Genomic DNA, 16311 nt, shown 5'->3' with positions numbered 1-16311 from the left:
GGGGGCAGGGAGCAGGGGAGGGGCCAGGGGAGCCTCCCCAGCCGGGAGCTCTGGTGGGCCAGAGACAGGACGTTCCTGCGGGCCGGATGTGGCCTACGGACTGGAGTTGTTTGCCCGCCCCTTTAACAGCTGGTTCTACACCGGCTTCTAAATTTAACAACTGATTCTTACGAACCGGTGGGAACCAGCTCCAGCTCACCACTGGCCGGGGGGCGTGTCTGCCTGGGCTGCGGCCCAGTTCCCCCCCCGGGGGGGCTCCTGCAGCAGATGTATGCGGGCGGTGGGCCCTATGCGTCCCCCGGATCCCTCCTCGCCGTGTTCGGGCTCTGAAGCTCCCGGGAATGTGAACCGCCGCCACCGCCCCTCCCGCAGCAGGCTCAGTGCCCTGCACCCTGGCAACTCACGCTCCTGGGAGCCGCAGAACCCGTGTGCGGTGAGGGGGGAGCTGGGGGGTGTGCCTGCCGCCAGTCTGGGGTCCCGTCCGCTGGCCCCGCTCAGCCTCTGCTGGCCTGGGGTTCCGTTATCTCAGCCAGCTGTGAGCTGAGTGGGGCCGGCGGCCAGATCCCCAGCTGGCAGCCGTGTGCCAGGAAAAATAGGCTCGCGTGCCAAAGGCGGCACATGTGCCGTAGGTTGCCGACCCCTGGTCTAGCTACACCTCACACCAGGAATACAGCTGAGGTGCATACAGATAATTTCCCAGTGACTAGTGACAGCCCCATGAGGGCAGGGTTAACGTTGCACTGGCCGGTACCTTAACTCTGTATTTCTTGGTTTTCAGAAGTTTGAGTTTTGATGAACTTAAACCAGGTGGGAGAGATGGTCACATAAAAGATTCTAACTCCTGTTGTTGCAGAGACGAGCTTTGGAGCTGCACCAAGCTCTTCTTTAGGGCTGTGTGTTACTGGAAAGCTCATCGTTGTCCCCAACAGAAGTTGATCCAATAAAAGATCTCACATCATCCACCTTGTCTCTGTAATATACCGGGGCCAACATGGCTGCAACAACACAGCAAATCACTTCTGATGAACCTGATGTTTTGAAAGGACTGTTTATTACATCTAATACACTATACTTATTGCTTGGACAGATTATTAAAAACACAAGGAGTAAATAATCCTGTGATATTTGTTTCTGTCTTTATGGAAACTTTACAGTATATCTACATTCAAAGTGATTTGCTGTCAAATACATCGCAGATTGTTTTCATAGCAATGTAACATGAGACTTTTACAGCTTGTGGAATTAGTCATTTCTTTGTTTTGCTGAATTTTATTCAAGAACAGTGGGCCCAATACTCCTCTTGGGGGAGATTTGTAGCAAATAACTTCCTATATTGTCAATACAGGACAGTTACTGCACCAAACCCAGCAACCAGTCTAATTTTCTGCCTGTGCTGTTATTGCAGTTTTTTTATCTGTGTGTGTGTGTGCGGGGGGAGGGGGGGTTGGAATCCTTTTTTTCTTGTAAAAAAAATAAAATTATGCTCAGAATCAATTGAAACAGAAACCTGCCTCCTTTTCTCCTTCTGACCTCAGTGGGAATTAAGCATGTGCCTGAAGTTGATCCTGTGTTCAAGAGTGTCATTGAGTAGCGACTTCAGGCCATACTAAAAAAGGAAATTTATACATTGTGTAACAGATTATCTCCTCCTGTGTGAAAAGCCATTTAAGGGGCAATATCATGAGGAAACCAATCAGAGTGCAGCTATTTAAAAATGGCAGTATTGTGAAATTGTTTTTTTGTTTTGTATACAACAATTTGCTTATTTTTCACATTTTAATTACATTATTGAACAAAAAATTAGATTTTAGTTTATCTTTCTTTCAGTTTTCATTTTTGCTCCCTTTTCTCCTTTGAGATAGGATAAGAGATGGGCGAATAAAATGTTTTTATTCCATTTGATTAAGGTTTCTCATTTTGAATCAATTTGAATTTTTTTTTCATTTAGCATCATTTCATTAAAAAATTAGAAACATTAAAATAGGAAAACATCATTTTTTCCAAAAAATGTCTAAAAACCATTTTCTATTGAAAAAATCATTTTTGTTTAAACATTTTTGACCAGCTGCATTGTTGTCAACTCTCATAAATTATTGTGGGTTTTATTTTAAGTCTCACAGCATTCCGTAATTTTCTGTAAGCCCTAATGCTCTAGTTATGAGTTTGTGAGAATCTCAGATTTCATTTAAAGCAAAAATAAATTTCTAGCTTTTATGGTTGCAGGGGAAAGTTTAAGATTCTGACCCGAGTGCACACTCAGGGGTCAGAAACCAAATGGCAAAAAAATAGGAACTCAAAATGTATTTTTTAAAATATTGATTTTAAGTCAATCACTTCTTTTTTGACCCAATTGTGATATTTTTTTCAATTATGTATGTGCATGTGACGGAGGGAGAGGAGGTCCAGAGAGGCCCAGGCCACTTCCAGCTTTTGAGGTCCCTCGCCATAATAAAAAGATTTTGTCAGCAGACGAGAAGGGAAGGCATGATGATCAGCATCTTGTGGAATGTTACTTGGAATTTCAAAATGACGAATTTGAAGAAAAGTTTCTCAACTTGCCCAAATGCAATCCTATCCAATTCCAAAAAAATTAACAATTGTCACACTCTGAAGATGGGCTGGGGCGGGGGGAGTCCATCAAACATCAAGAGACTGACCTAAAAATTTTTTTAAATGTAATGATTTATTGGGCCAATCTCATGATTTTTGGGAGGGTTCAGCTTATGCATTTTGGTCTCTTGTAGAACCATTCTTAAAAGGGGGACTCAGGGAATTATAGACCAGTCAGCCTAAACTTTGATACTTGGAAAGACACTGGAGCACATAATTTCTATTGTCCTCACTGGCCATATGGGTGAATGGATCCAAGGTCTTCGCTGTCAGCAATGGAGACACTGTAATATGGCCTCATGTCCCACTCTGTTGAATTCACAACTCACTTCAAAAGCATTTTAAAATAAATCCGCATTTTCCCTGGCCGAAAAGAATACAATATTTCAACTGGGAACTGATGGAGAAAGCAGCTGTGAATAATCATTAATATTTATCTGTGTAAATGTTTTTGAGAAACTTACTGCTGACCTGGGTAAATTTCACTTTCCCCCACTTCCACAAATACGCTGACACAATTGTAGTTTTCCCTCCTTTTTTAGCAGCAAGGGGAGGTTACTCTAACTTTAAAATACGTGGGATAAGACTAATTTGGATACATTTCACCCAGCTGATAAGCAATAGTTAAAAGAGGTGTGGATAAAAATAATCTCTCAGTCTTAATATTTGTATTCATAATACAGCAAAATAGTATCTGAGAATGGGAAGCATCTAATACTATTGTTTATTTATGTATTTATTTATTTATTTATGTTTTAGGCGAGTGAGATATGGATATTGGTCAGTTTCATTATCCCATTTCTGAATAGAAAACTTTTGTATGAATTGGAGCCTATTAAAGGAGAGGTTTGGTTTTGTTTTGTTCTTGTTTTGAGTTTTCAATTAACTTTTAAAAAAAGTTGCGTACAGGACTAAACCCCAGGAACTGAACACCAAAAGTTGATATTAAAAATGTTCTAATAAACAAAATGTAGTGTTTGTCATGAAATGATCTCTCAAAATTTATTTTAGTGCAGGCTCTCTATCGTAATACAGACTGCTACATAGAAGAAACGCCCCGCGTTCAGTGGCACGGCTACTATCTGTATGTGTGGTATATTTCTACTTTATTCCCCACTTACCAGAGGAAAAATTACTCAGGGATATTTCTTTTTAAATTAATTATTCCTCTGCATTGTATGGTTATTAGCAGAGACAGGTCCAAGCCATGCAGCTTGCACTTGAAAGACAAAACAATATTTTTTTGTTATTAATAATTATTACTTTCTTGGTTCTCAGAATGGCAGAAGTTCAACCAACAGCCTTGGACTAACTCTTAATTAAGCTGTCTCCTTCACAGTTAACTTTACAGCTGCAGTGGGCAGTTTCACTGAGCCCTCAGTTATTGAAACAAACAGTCAAAGGTAACTACTAACCAAATATGAGAAAACTCAGAAATCCAGAGTTAAAGTTTGTGATGATGCTGCCTGTGGGAGCCAGCTGAGGTTACTCTATTAAGGTGAACTGCAAACAGAACTGGTGGATATTCCAATACTTAGCTTTACCAAGCCAGCACAAAACAGCTTCTGTATTACCTCGCTGCTTACCCAGAAGTCCAAACAATGCAGTTCCCTTAAAGTGCCCAGCCTCAGGCTTCCATCCAGACACACGTCAGATATGATGATGATTACTGAAAATCTTATCTCATCATATAAAAGGAAAAGCTCTTCTGATCCCAAAGGACCAGCCACACACAGAAGTACAATTATAACTTAGATTTTACCCAAAATAAACGATTATAGTCAATTGTTGTTAACTAAACTAAATTTTATTAAAAAAGAGAAAGTGTTGGTTAAAAGATCAATATACATACAGACTTGAATTCAATTCATGAGGTTCAAATACATAGCAGAGATCACAGGCACCAACTTTCCTTGGCACCAGTGGGTACTCGCCCCCCCCCCCCATTCCGATCCCTGCCCCCAGTCCCGCCCTGACTCCAGCCGCCTCCTTGTTCCAATTGGACCCCACCCCAAATCACCGCCTCGGCACCCACCAATTTTTCCCTGTGGGTGCTCCATCCCCAGAGCGCCCATGGAGTTGGCACCTGTGGCAGAGATGAGTTTGTAGTTGCCAAAAGTCCTTTTAGAAATAGTCCTTAGGTTATAGTCCAATGTCCATGTTCAGGGTGGCTCCAGTCAATGACTGGGGATCTCAATCCTTGTAGCTTAAGGTTTCCCCCACATGAAACCCAAAGCAGATCTGAAATGAAGAAGGATCATGTCCCAAGGTTTTTATACATTTCCAGCAGCCTTTTGGCCTGAGAAAACAATAGGCTTAATTTTCCTTCTCCTAAATACTCCCTTTTTGATCTTTGAATCAAAGCTATAGCTATAGACATGTTTGCTTACGTCACAAGACCTGAACAAACATCTACTCTTCTATCTCTAACAATGCAGGCTTGCATTGCAAAGCTCTATTCATTTACATATCTTCCTAACCAGTCTTTAAATTCTGGCCATGGGTCAGGTCAGTCTGTGAGTTAATTAACTCTTCTGGCCCTGTGTCATCTTTCAATGAGATATTATATCACTCCTTAGACACCCAGCTCCTGCTCCTCCAGGTTCAGCCTCACAGGGCGATGCCCCAGTGACCCTCCCCAACAGCTCAGGGGCTGATTGACTCATATTCAGCTTTTCGTCCACCGTAACTCCTAGGTCCTTTTCTGCAGAACTGCTGCCCAGCCATTCGGTCCCTAGTCTGTAGCAGTGCATGGGATTCTTCCGTCCTAAGTGCAGGACTCTGCACTTGTCCTTGTTGAACCTCATCATATTTCTTTTGGCCCAATCCTCTAATTTGTCTAGGTCCCTCTGTATCCTATCCCTACCCTCCAGCGTATCAACCACTCCTCCCAGTCTAGTGTCATCTGCAAACTTGCTAAGGGTGCAGTCCACACCATCCTCCAGATCGTTAATGAAGATATTGAATAAAACCGGCCCCAGCACCGACCCTTGGGGCACTCCACTTGATACAGGCTGCCAACTAGACATGGAACCATTGATCACTACCCGTTGAGCCCGACCGTCTAGCCAGTTTTCTATCCACCTTACGGTCCATTCATCCAGCCCATACTTATTTAACTTGCTGGCAAGAATACTGTGGGAAACTGTATCAAAAGCTTTGCTAAAGTCCAGAAATAGCACATCCACTGCTTTCCCCTCATCCACAGAGCTGGTTATCTCATCATAGAAGGCAATTAGGTTAGTCAGGCATGACTTGCCCTTGGTGAATCCATGCTGACTGTTCCTGATCACTTTCCCCTCCTTTAAGTGGTTCAGAATTGATTCCTTGAGGACCTGTTCCATGATTTTTCCAGGGACTGAGGTGAGACTGACTGGCCTGTAGTTCCCTGGATCTTCCTTCTTCCCTTTTTTAAAGATGGGCACTACATTAGCCTTTTTCCAGTCATCCGGGACCTCCCCCGATCGCCATGATTTTTCAAAGATAATGGCCAATGGCTCTGCAATCTCATCGGCCAACTCCTTTAGCACCCTCGGATGCAGCGCATCCGACCCCATGGACTTGTGCTCGTCCAGCTTTTCTAAATAGTCCCAAACTACTTCTTTCCCCATAGAGAGCTGGTCACCTCCTCCCTATACCATGCTGCAGAGTGCAGCTGTCTGGGAGCTGACCTTGTCTGTGAAGACAGAGGCAAAAAAAGCATTGAGTACACTAGCTTTCTCCACATCCTCTGTCACTAGGTTCCCTCCCTCATTCAGCAAGGGGCCCACACTTTCCTTGACTTTCTTCTTGTTGCTAACATACCTGAAGAAACCCTTCTTGTTACTCCTAACATCTCCGGCTAGCTGCAACTCCAAGTGTTATTTGGCCTTCCTAATTTCACTCCTGCATGCCTGAGCAATACTTCTATACTCCTCCCTGGTTATTTGTCCAATCTTCCACTTCTTATAAGTGGTTTTTTTGTGTTTAAGACGAGCAAGGATTTCACTGTTGAGCCAAGCTGGTCGCCTGCCATATTTACTTTTCTTCCTACACATCGGGATGGTTGGTTCCTGCAGCCTCAATAAGGTTTCTTTAAAATACAGCCAGCTTTCCTCGACTCCTTTCCCCGTCATGTTAATCTCCCAGGGGACCTTGCCCATCAGTTCCCTGAGGGAGTCGAAGTCTGCTTTTCTGAAGTCCAGGGTCTCTGTTCTACTGCTCTCCTTTCTTCCTTGTATCAGGATCCTGAACTCAACCATCTCATGGTCACTGCCTCCCAGGTTCCCATCCACTATTGCTTCCTCTACTATTTCTTCCCTGTTTGTGAGTAGCAGGTCAAGAAGAGCTTTTCCCCTAGTTGGTTCCTCCAGCACTTGCACCAGGAAATTGTCCCCTACACTTTCCAGAAACTTCCTGTATTGTCTGTGCACCGCTGTATTGCTCTCCCAGCAGATATCGGGGTGATTAAAGTCACCCATGAGAACCAGGGTCTGTGATCTAGCAACTTCTGTTAGTTGCTGGAAGAAAGTCTCGTCCACCTCATCCCCCTGGTCCGGTGGTCTGTAGCAGACTCCCACCACGACATCACCCTTGTTGTTCATACTTCTAAATTTAATCCAGAGACTCAGGTTTTTCTGCAGTTTCATACTGGAGCTCTGAGCAGTCACACTGCTCTCTTACATACAACGCAACTCCCCCACCTTTTCTGCCCTGACTATCCTTCCTGAACAGTTTATATCCATCCATGACAGTACTCCAATCATGTGAGTTATCCCACCAAGTCTGTTATTCCAATTACATCATAATTCCTTGACTGTGCCAGGACTTCTAGTTCTCCCTGCTTGTTCCCCAGGCTTCTTGCATTTGTGTATAGGCACTTAAGATAACTCGCTGATTGTCCCGCTTTCTCGGTCTGAGACAGGAGTCCTCCACTCTTGCAGTCTCCTGCTTGTGCTTCCTCCTGGAATCCCACTTCCCCACTTACCTCGGGGCTTTGGTCTCCTTCCCCCGGTGAACCTAGTTTAAAGCCCTCCTCACTAGGTTAGCCAGCCTGCTTGCAAAGATGCTCTTCCCTCTCTTCGTGAGGTGGAGCCCATCTCTGCCTAGCAATCCTTCTTCTTGGAAGACCATCCCATGGTCAAAGAATCCAAACCCTTCTCTCCAACACCATCTGCGTAGCCATTCGTTGATTTCCACAATTCGACGGTCTCTACCCTGGCCTTTTTCTGCCACAGGGAGGATAGACGAGAACACCACTTGCGCCTCAAACTCCTTTATCCTTCTTCCCAGAGCCACGAAGTCTGCAGTGATACGCTCAAGGTCATTCTTGGCAGTATCATTGGTGCCCATGTGGAGAAGCAGGAAGGGGTAGCGATCCGAGGGCTTGATGAGTCTCGGCAGTCTCTCCATCACATCGTGAATCCTAGCCCCTGGCAAGCAGCACACCTCTCGGTTTTCCCGGCCAGGGCGGCAGATAGATGACTCAGTCCCCCTGAGGAGAGAGTCCCTGACCACCACCACCCTCCTCCTCCTCCTCTTGGGAGTGGTGGTCGTGGAACCCCCATCCCTAGGACGGTGCATCTCATGCCTTCCAATCAGTGGAGTCTCCTTCTGCTCTGTTCCCTCAGGTGTATCATCCACTCCACTCTCTGCACTAGTACCTGCGGAGAGAACATGAAAACGGTTGCTCACCTGCATCTGTGTTTCTGGTACATGGATGTTTCTGGTACTCTTTCCCCTTCTGGAAGTCACATGCCACCAATTATCCTCGCTGGCCTTCTGTCCCCGCTGTGTAGCCTGCTCTGTATCTTCAGAACATGGTGCCCGCTGAAACTGATCCTGACGTCTATCCAGGAAATCCTCATTTTCTTTTATAGAACGCAGGGTTGTTATTCGTTTCTCCAGACGTTGAATCTTCTCTTCCAAGATGGAGATCAGCTTGCACTTTGTACAGACAAAGTCGCTTCTATCCTGTGGAAGGAAGACAAACATGGCGCATCCTGTGCAGGTCACAACGGCAGATCGCTCAGCATCCATGGTCTCTTCCTTCTAAGAGCTCTCTCCAGGCAAACTCCTTCTGTTTGCCTCTCTGCTGTTCGCTGCTCAGCTGGTTCGCAGCTGACTGCCTTTTTATAACAGTCAGGCCCAGCTGGAACAAAGCACTCCCAAATCAAACTGGTCAAACAAGCAATCAAACAATCAAGCACACAGTCAAACTGCCAAACTGCCCCCTTTAAATTATGCCTTTAAATAAACAGATTGCTTTTAAATTACGAGAAAATTCCAGAGAAAATGTCTTCATGAGATTGTAGCTAAAGTTACCAACCAAACTGACAGCGACCATGACACACACAGCCCTAAAAATAACACATTAAATGGTAAGGAGATCCAGGGGCCCATGTCTCCCCCACAACACACACACACTTTTAAAGGTGGGATGACCAGGACACTCCCCCCACAACACAGCATGGGCATAGTTTGGGGGAAGAGGGCCACGTTGCCCCCCCACACTGCAAGCCTCATGCAGGGGTGGAGCATGGCAGGCAGTGTCTATGCTTAGGGCCGGGCAGCTGAGCAGCTCCTCTCTGTGTAGTGCAGCCCCTGCCCATAGCACCAATCTCTCCCTGGTGCTGGCTTGTCTCAATGGCCCCACTCCTGCTCCACTTTCCCTGAGGCCCTGGCCAGGCCAGAAGCCAGAACCAGGCTGCCATCCAGGGACTGCACTGGGGAGCCCTGGATCTTCCACCTGCCCAGGGTGGTGCACCCCGGGGAGTGGGGACATGGGCTGGGGACTGCTGTCAAAGGCCCATGGACCCATGTCCAGGGCAGGTGGAGTGTCAGGGGCTCTCCATAGTGGGCAAGTCTCCCAGCCTGGCCAGGGGGCAGGGCCTCGGTCAGGGCCATGGAGCAGGCGGAGACACAACAAGGGTCCTGACACCAACCTTAGTGCTGAGTTCATGCCCATTCTGATGAACAGAAACACTCTTAACTGAGTCACACGTGAACGGAGCTCCCTGCCACATCCCTCTGCTTCACCTCGGTGCATCCTGCCTTTCCTCTGGGAAGGGTTGGGCTCTCCCATTGGAGCTGCTCCCTGCTTCCTGGATTGGGGAGATGCTCTTCCTGTGAGACTGGCAGCTCCTCCTTTCTCTCTAGGCTGGAGATGGGGCTCCCCCACCCAATGCCACCTCCTACTCTCTGGTCTTAAGTGGCTGTTCCCCATTGCTGCACCTTCCTCTCTGTTCCCTGGCCTGGGACTGGAGGCTGCATTAGGGGAGGGAGCTTTCCTCTGGGGTTTAAAGCTGGCACCTGCCACTTCTGCTCCCTCAATAAAAACTTCTGACGCCTTCCTGGCTGTGTCTGTGCTGCTGGGAATGGGACAACACCAGCAGCGGGATGTGGGAGCTGAAGCCTCTGTGCTAAATGAGAAACTAATGAAGTGGGACCCGTTACAAAGACTGAGGAGCTGCAGTGACATCTCTGCTCAGTCTCAGGGCTGGTCTACACTGGGGGTATGGGGGTCCATCTGAGATACGCAACGTAGCTGAAGTCCAAGTATCTTAGATCAATTTACCTCTCGTCCTCACGGCGTGGGATGCGACGTCCGCGGCTCCCCCTGTCAACTCCGCTCCTGCCATTTGTGCTGGTGGTGTTCTGGAATCAACAGGAGCGCATTTGGAGATCGATGTATCGCGTCTCAATCGATCGCTACCCGCTCATACGGCAGGTAGTCTAGACGTACCCTCAGGTGTCCAGGACAGAGGCAGTTCCCTGGGATCCGGGACTGTCCCAGCCTGAATGGGGCTGCTGGGGAGCGTGAGAAATGGTCCCAGACTCCCCCAGGGCTGAGCTCTGCCCCTAACGCTCTGATTCTCTCTCCCCAGTGTTGGAAAAATCATAGTGCTAATGAAGCCTTTCCGTATTAGGCCTGAGTAAACCAAAGTTATGTTATGCTTGTCCAAACTGTGTTGGAAAGCTTACAGAACTCATTAGACTGAAGGCCGTGTATCTACCTAAGTCAGCTATTTCGCTTATCAGTTTTGTTTGGCTCCCCAAGTATATGTTGGCTCCCCAAGTGTATGCAGCTGCGTTCACATGTATGCATCCAAAGTATCTAGTACAAAGGGTCAACGGATGTATCTTGTGTCCCCTTCAGAATGACAAATGTATCCTCAACAGCTGTATGTCTCTTGTAGCCCCCACAAAATGATATATGTATCCTGCGTACCCAATTATCCACAGGGTTTATAGGTCAACCAAATGACGTAGACAAACGTAGGCTAAGTTGTTTGTTACCGGCTATAAAGGTAGGCCGTTTGGCCATGAAAGGTGTGTCTCTTTCTCTGGCACTAGCCGAGAGGAACACCCGCTCAGCTGACCGATCAATAAAGGGTGTGGTACTCGTCTTCCTGTCTCCGTGCCTCCTTGGTGTAATTAGGTAAGCTCCGGGGAGAACGAGCCCTTTTGGCTAACAAATGGCGACTCCACGCCGGGACTTCTCTCCCTGTTGGGGGCGCTGACCGGCGGCCGAGGACGGCTCAGGAGAGTGGCCACCTTGAGCTATTGGTTTGCTCGAGCTCCGGGTCGCCGCAATCGGCCGGGACGGCTACGCCCCCTCCATAGAGAACTCCAAACGACACGGAGGCAAGACAGTACCAGAAGAGGGGAGTCCACCTGCCAGACGTGGCCACTCCGGGCGTGGTAAGTGCGTTACCTCCTGGGTTTGAGGATTAACGCCCCCGAAGAGTGAGGGTTGGGACCTTGGGCCCCTAATGGTAAAGGAACCCACAAATAGGAAGGTGTGTGTGGGTAAAAGCTTTCTGGTTAAGGTACCTAGGTTCAGACATGGCTAATGAATAATTCCATTAACTCCACGAGTCCGTGGGCCGTGCTGAACAATTACTGGGACTTAGAGCAGCCCCAGGGCTGGCTTTTCTTTTTGGTAGGGGTACTTTTGTTTCTTGTTCTATTGGTATGCTGGAAGCCAAAACTGTAACCGGGTCTAGGAGCGTGTGAACCTATCTTCTCTCCCCCCCCCTTCTTTTCCGTGTGGGTAAGGGACAGTCTAAACATTCCACCTCACCCCCTAAGGGTACCCCAGCATATTATATGTACGTACATTATGGTTCTAAAACCTGCAGGTATTTAGAGAATTGGAATCTTTATACGCGTGAAGATCCATCTAAACAATGCCCATTAAAAGGTACCTTTAATCTAGATGAGATCATATATCTCAGAGGAGCTTTTAATCACCAAAGAAAAGCCTCTGACACAGTGTGAGCAATTTGTCTAGAAACGGGTTAATTTAAAACTCAGCTTCGCCCAGAGATAAAAAGAGAAAGTTGTTTTATGCTCAAGGTCAAAAATCAGTACAGACTATGTTAAGTACAAAAAAAAAAAAAACAACAACTGCTTTCAGCCCCATTGCCTATTCCTTCTTCTAGCTCCACTGTGCCTTCTGGACAGCAGGGAAAAAGGACAAGGTGACGTGCTAGCTAACCTCTCCCTTGTCCTCTGACAGACCTACTGTGCCTTTGAACTTTTCTAGAAGAATCAAAAACCATTACAGGGTGATGTGCTGATAATCTCTCCCCTGTAGAATGCTAAACTACAATTGTTTTGGGAAAGAAGAAAAAAAAAACACTCACTCCACTGACATTGCCAAAGTCCAGGAATTCCTGACTAAAAAGGACATTGAGAACTGACCCTGGTAAAGAAACAAAAATTCTACACTGGCAGGAAGAAACTTGTGGGATCCTGTTTGGAAATGTGGTATTAATTGAATTTTGGGGTTTATTCTACAGGCTGCGCCCTGTGTTTTGGATAAATCCTTTAGTATGTATTGCCCTCCCTAATTGGATTTTAAATGACATTGCCTTTATCCAGTTTTCAGATCACTTTTACATACCCAGATTGCTCACAAGGGGCTGCCATTAGATTAGCACAACAAAGAGCCTGGGTTATTTCCTCTGGAAAAAGAAGAAATTGGGCAGATCCCTGTGGGCTGGGGTTAACACTGTAACAGCCATTTGGAATATTCTTAAAGGCCAAGAACATAATAAGAAATTGGGCCGACTAGAAAGGGCCACTAGCCTTATTTTTTTAAGCTCAGCTATCTTAAGTACAGGCTGGAGCAGTTGAGTTACATGTCATTTCCACCCTTAGTTCTATAACCCAGAAGTTACTGACAGAGATGGTATTGAATATCACTGAGGCTGGGAAGGCATTGCAGTGGGATCTAGTATGTTTAAAATTTCAGGATTTCCTGAATGACCAGCTGATGGCCATTTGGAGTAATCTTGAGTACCAGACTTGGCCCACTGCCCTTACAGACACATCTGAAGTACCATCTGATCTGTGGTCATGGAAACATATTCGACACTTTCTGGATGAAAGTGTGTACATTTACAGTGCTCCTTCCAAGCATATGGACCGGTTAGGGTGGGTGTGGCTCCCACATACCGAATCCTGCCGGGTCCATGGGGAGGATGCATATGGGACTAAATTATTCACTGAGACATCTGGGAAATTAAACCATTAGGTATACCTACCTGAGTTATAGTCAGTGCCCGATCCCTTAGTTGTTCAATGAACAAGGTTCCACTCTTTTGTCCATGCATTCATTCCTGGGTTGGGGTGACTAAGCTTAAAAGAGCAGTTGTAAATATTTCTGCAGAGCTTCATTGCTTTTGGCCTCAAAGTGTGAGAAAACTCAGCCAAAAGGTTTGGTGAGTATTCTCAAAGGGGGGAGTTGTTGGAAAAATCATAGTGCTAATGAAGCCTTTCCGTATTAGGCCTGAGTAAACCAAAGTTATGTTATGCTTGTCCAAACTGTGTTGGAAAGCTTACAGAACTCATTAGACTGAAGGCCGTGTATCTACCTAAGTCAGCTATTTCGCTTATCAGTTTTGTTTGGCTCCCCAAGTATATGTTGGCTCCCCAAGTGTATGCAGCTGCGTTCACATGTATGCATCCAAAGTATCTAGTACAAAGGGTCAACGGATGTATCTTGTGTCCCCTTCAGAATGACAAATGTATCCTCAACAGCTGTATGTCTCTTGTAGCCCCCACAAAATGATATATGTATCCTGCGTACCCAATTATCCACAGGGTTTATAGGTCAACCAAATGACGTAGACAAACGTAGGCTAAGTTGTTTGTTACCGGCTATAAAGGTAGGCCGTTTGGCCATGAAAGTGTGTCTCTTTCTCTGGCACTAGCCGAGAGGAACACCCGCTCAGCTGACCGATCAATAAAGGGTGTGGTACTCGTCTTCCTGTCTCCGTGCCTCCTTGGTGTAATTAGGTAAGCTCCAGGGGGAAACGAGCCCTTTTGGCTAACACCAGTGAATGTGACTCTGGATCCAGACACGGCTCATCCCAACCTCGTCCTGTCTGAGGATCGGAAAAGTGTGAGACGGGGAGACACACGGCAGGATCTGCCTGACAACCCTGAGAGATTTGACACTATGTTCTGTGTGCTGGGCTGTGAGGGATTCACCTCGGGGAGACATTGCTGGGAGGTGGAGGTGGGGGCTGGGCGATTCTGGTCTGTGGGGGTGGCCAGAGAGTCTGTGGGGAGGACGGGACGGATCAGCCGTAGCCCTGAGGGGGGGATCTGGGCTGTGCAGCAGTGGCTGGGTCAGTTCCAGGCTCTCACCTCCCCTGTGACCCCCCTGCCCCTGAGCCGGGCCCCCAGCAGGATCCGGGTTTGTCTGGACTGTGACCGGGGGCAGGTGACATTTATCGATGCTGGTGACGAGGCCCCGATCTTCACTTTCCCGCCGGGCTCCGTCCCTGGGGGGAGAATCCAACTCTGGTTCTGGGTGGGTCCAGGATCCCGGCTCAGACTGTGTCCCTGAGACACAACAGAGAGTGGAACTGGAAATCAGTCTATCTAGCCTCATGGACCCCAGTCTCTATGACCCTGCAGGACTCCCATCTACCCAGCCTCTGGCTCCTCATCGCTATGGTCCCTGGAGCTACAGGAGGGGCCCTGAGGGGCAGAGGTGGGGGCTGGGCAGGGGGTGGCACTAACAGCCGGGCAGGGGACAGGCGGAGGTGGGGGTGGCAGGGACAGAACATGAATCAATCAGGGTTTGGGGGGTTAGGGAGAAGCAGCAGCAGCCAGGAGCGTTTTGTACAGATCTGTGTCCTTAGATCTCACTGGGGGCTCCCAGCCCAGGATCAGCACGAGGGGAAGGGATAAGATCAGTGAAGGAAGAGAGCAGCCGAGGGGAATGATCTGTGACAGGGAGGAGAGACACGGGGAAATAAACAGGGATGGAAAGTGAGGCTAGAACAATAATGAATAGAAAAGGACAGTATGAAAGGAAAGGGAATGTGAGCGGGACAGGGAGATTTATTACATATTACTGAAAGTGAGACTGTAACTCAGGCCTGCACAACATATGCGGCTGGTGGAGCTTCATTGTGCGGCCTGCGGGGGGATTCTGAATCCCCCGCACACGGCGCTCTGCGGGCAGCCCAGAGCCCTTTGAATCCCAGCCGCGGCCGGGAGTCAGAGCCCTTTAAATTCCAGCCGCAGCAGGGAATCAAAGGGCTCTGCGCTGCCCGCAGCGGAGGGCAGCCCAGAGCCCTTTGAATCTCGGCCCGCGGCCACTGATTGCCCCCTCCACAGACCCCTGCCCTAACTGCCCCTCAGGACCCCCACCCCCTATCTAACACCGCTGGTCTTTGTCCCCTGATACCCTTCTCCCAGGACCCCACCCCCTATCTAAATGCCGCTGCTCTTGTCCCCTATTGCCCCCTCCCGAGACCCCTGCCCCTAACTGCCCCTCAGGACCCCCACCCCTATCTAAATGTCGCTGGTCCTTGTCCCCTATTGCCCCCTCCCGAGACCCCTGCCCCTAACTGCCCCTTGGGACCCCAGCCCCTATCTAAGCCTCCCTTCTTCTTGTCCCCAACTGCCCCCTCCTGAGATCCCCCAACTTCCCCTCAGGACCTCATCCCCTACCTGTCCCCTGATGAACCCCGGAGACTCCCATGCCTATCCAACTGCTGCCTGTCCCCTGACTGCCCCCGAACCTGCGCCCCATCCAACCCCTGCTCCCTGTCCCTTGACTGCCCCCGGAACCCCTACCCTTCTCCAACCCCAGCCCCCTTACCGTGCCACTCTGACCAGCGTGTCTGGCTCCATGCAGCTCCAGACACATTGCTGCCATGCTCCCCCATGGAGCCCACAGCCCCCCTCCCCGCCACCCCAGTACCTGCTTTCCAGATTTGAACACCTCAAAATTCAGGAGTGCTCAAGCTCAGTTGAGCAGCTGTTACTTCATTTCTCCCAAATCAAATATACTGATCCACTGTAACTTGCTGTAGAAAGAGTAGGATAAAATTGAGCAAGAAATGCTTATTAGGACTGGAATTGCTATTTTCAACAGCCATTGCCTTTTTGTTTCTTTCAAAGGAAGACAGTGATATTGCATTGGCAAATTCCCCAGAGAAAGAAAGAGTGGAACAAAAGAATAATAAAGGCACCTCAACTTTTGCTCATTTATGGAGGACAATCTTATAATATGCATCCAGATATCCTCCAATCACACAAGCTGAAAATTATTCCACTTTACTGCAGCTCTGTAACCATATGGGAACCAATCCTGTCTGTGTTTTGTGCACATCCAAAATTCCTGCTGAATGACCCACCCTGGGAGCGAGTTACCAGTGACCCAGGGCTGGGGCGGCAGGAGGGGGGGGGCAC

The sequence above is a fragment of the Mauremys reevesii genome, linkage group 15, assembly GCF_016161935.1.
Source record: "Mauremys reevesii isolate NIE-2019 linkage group 15, ASM1616193v1, whole genome shotgun sequence".
Classification (NCBI taxonomy): domain Eukaryota; kingdom Metazoa; phylum Chordata; order Testudines; family Geoemydidae; genus Mauremys; species Mauremys reevesii.
This window is presented reverse-complemented; position numbering follows the sequence as displayed.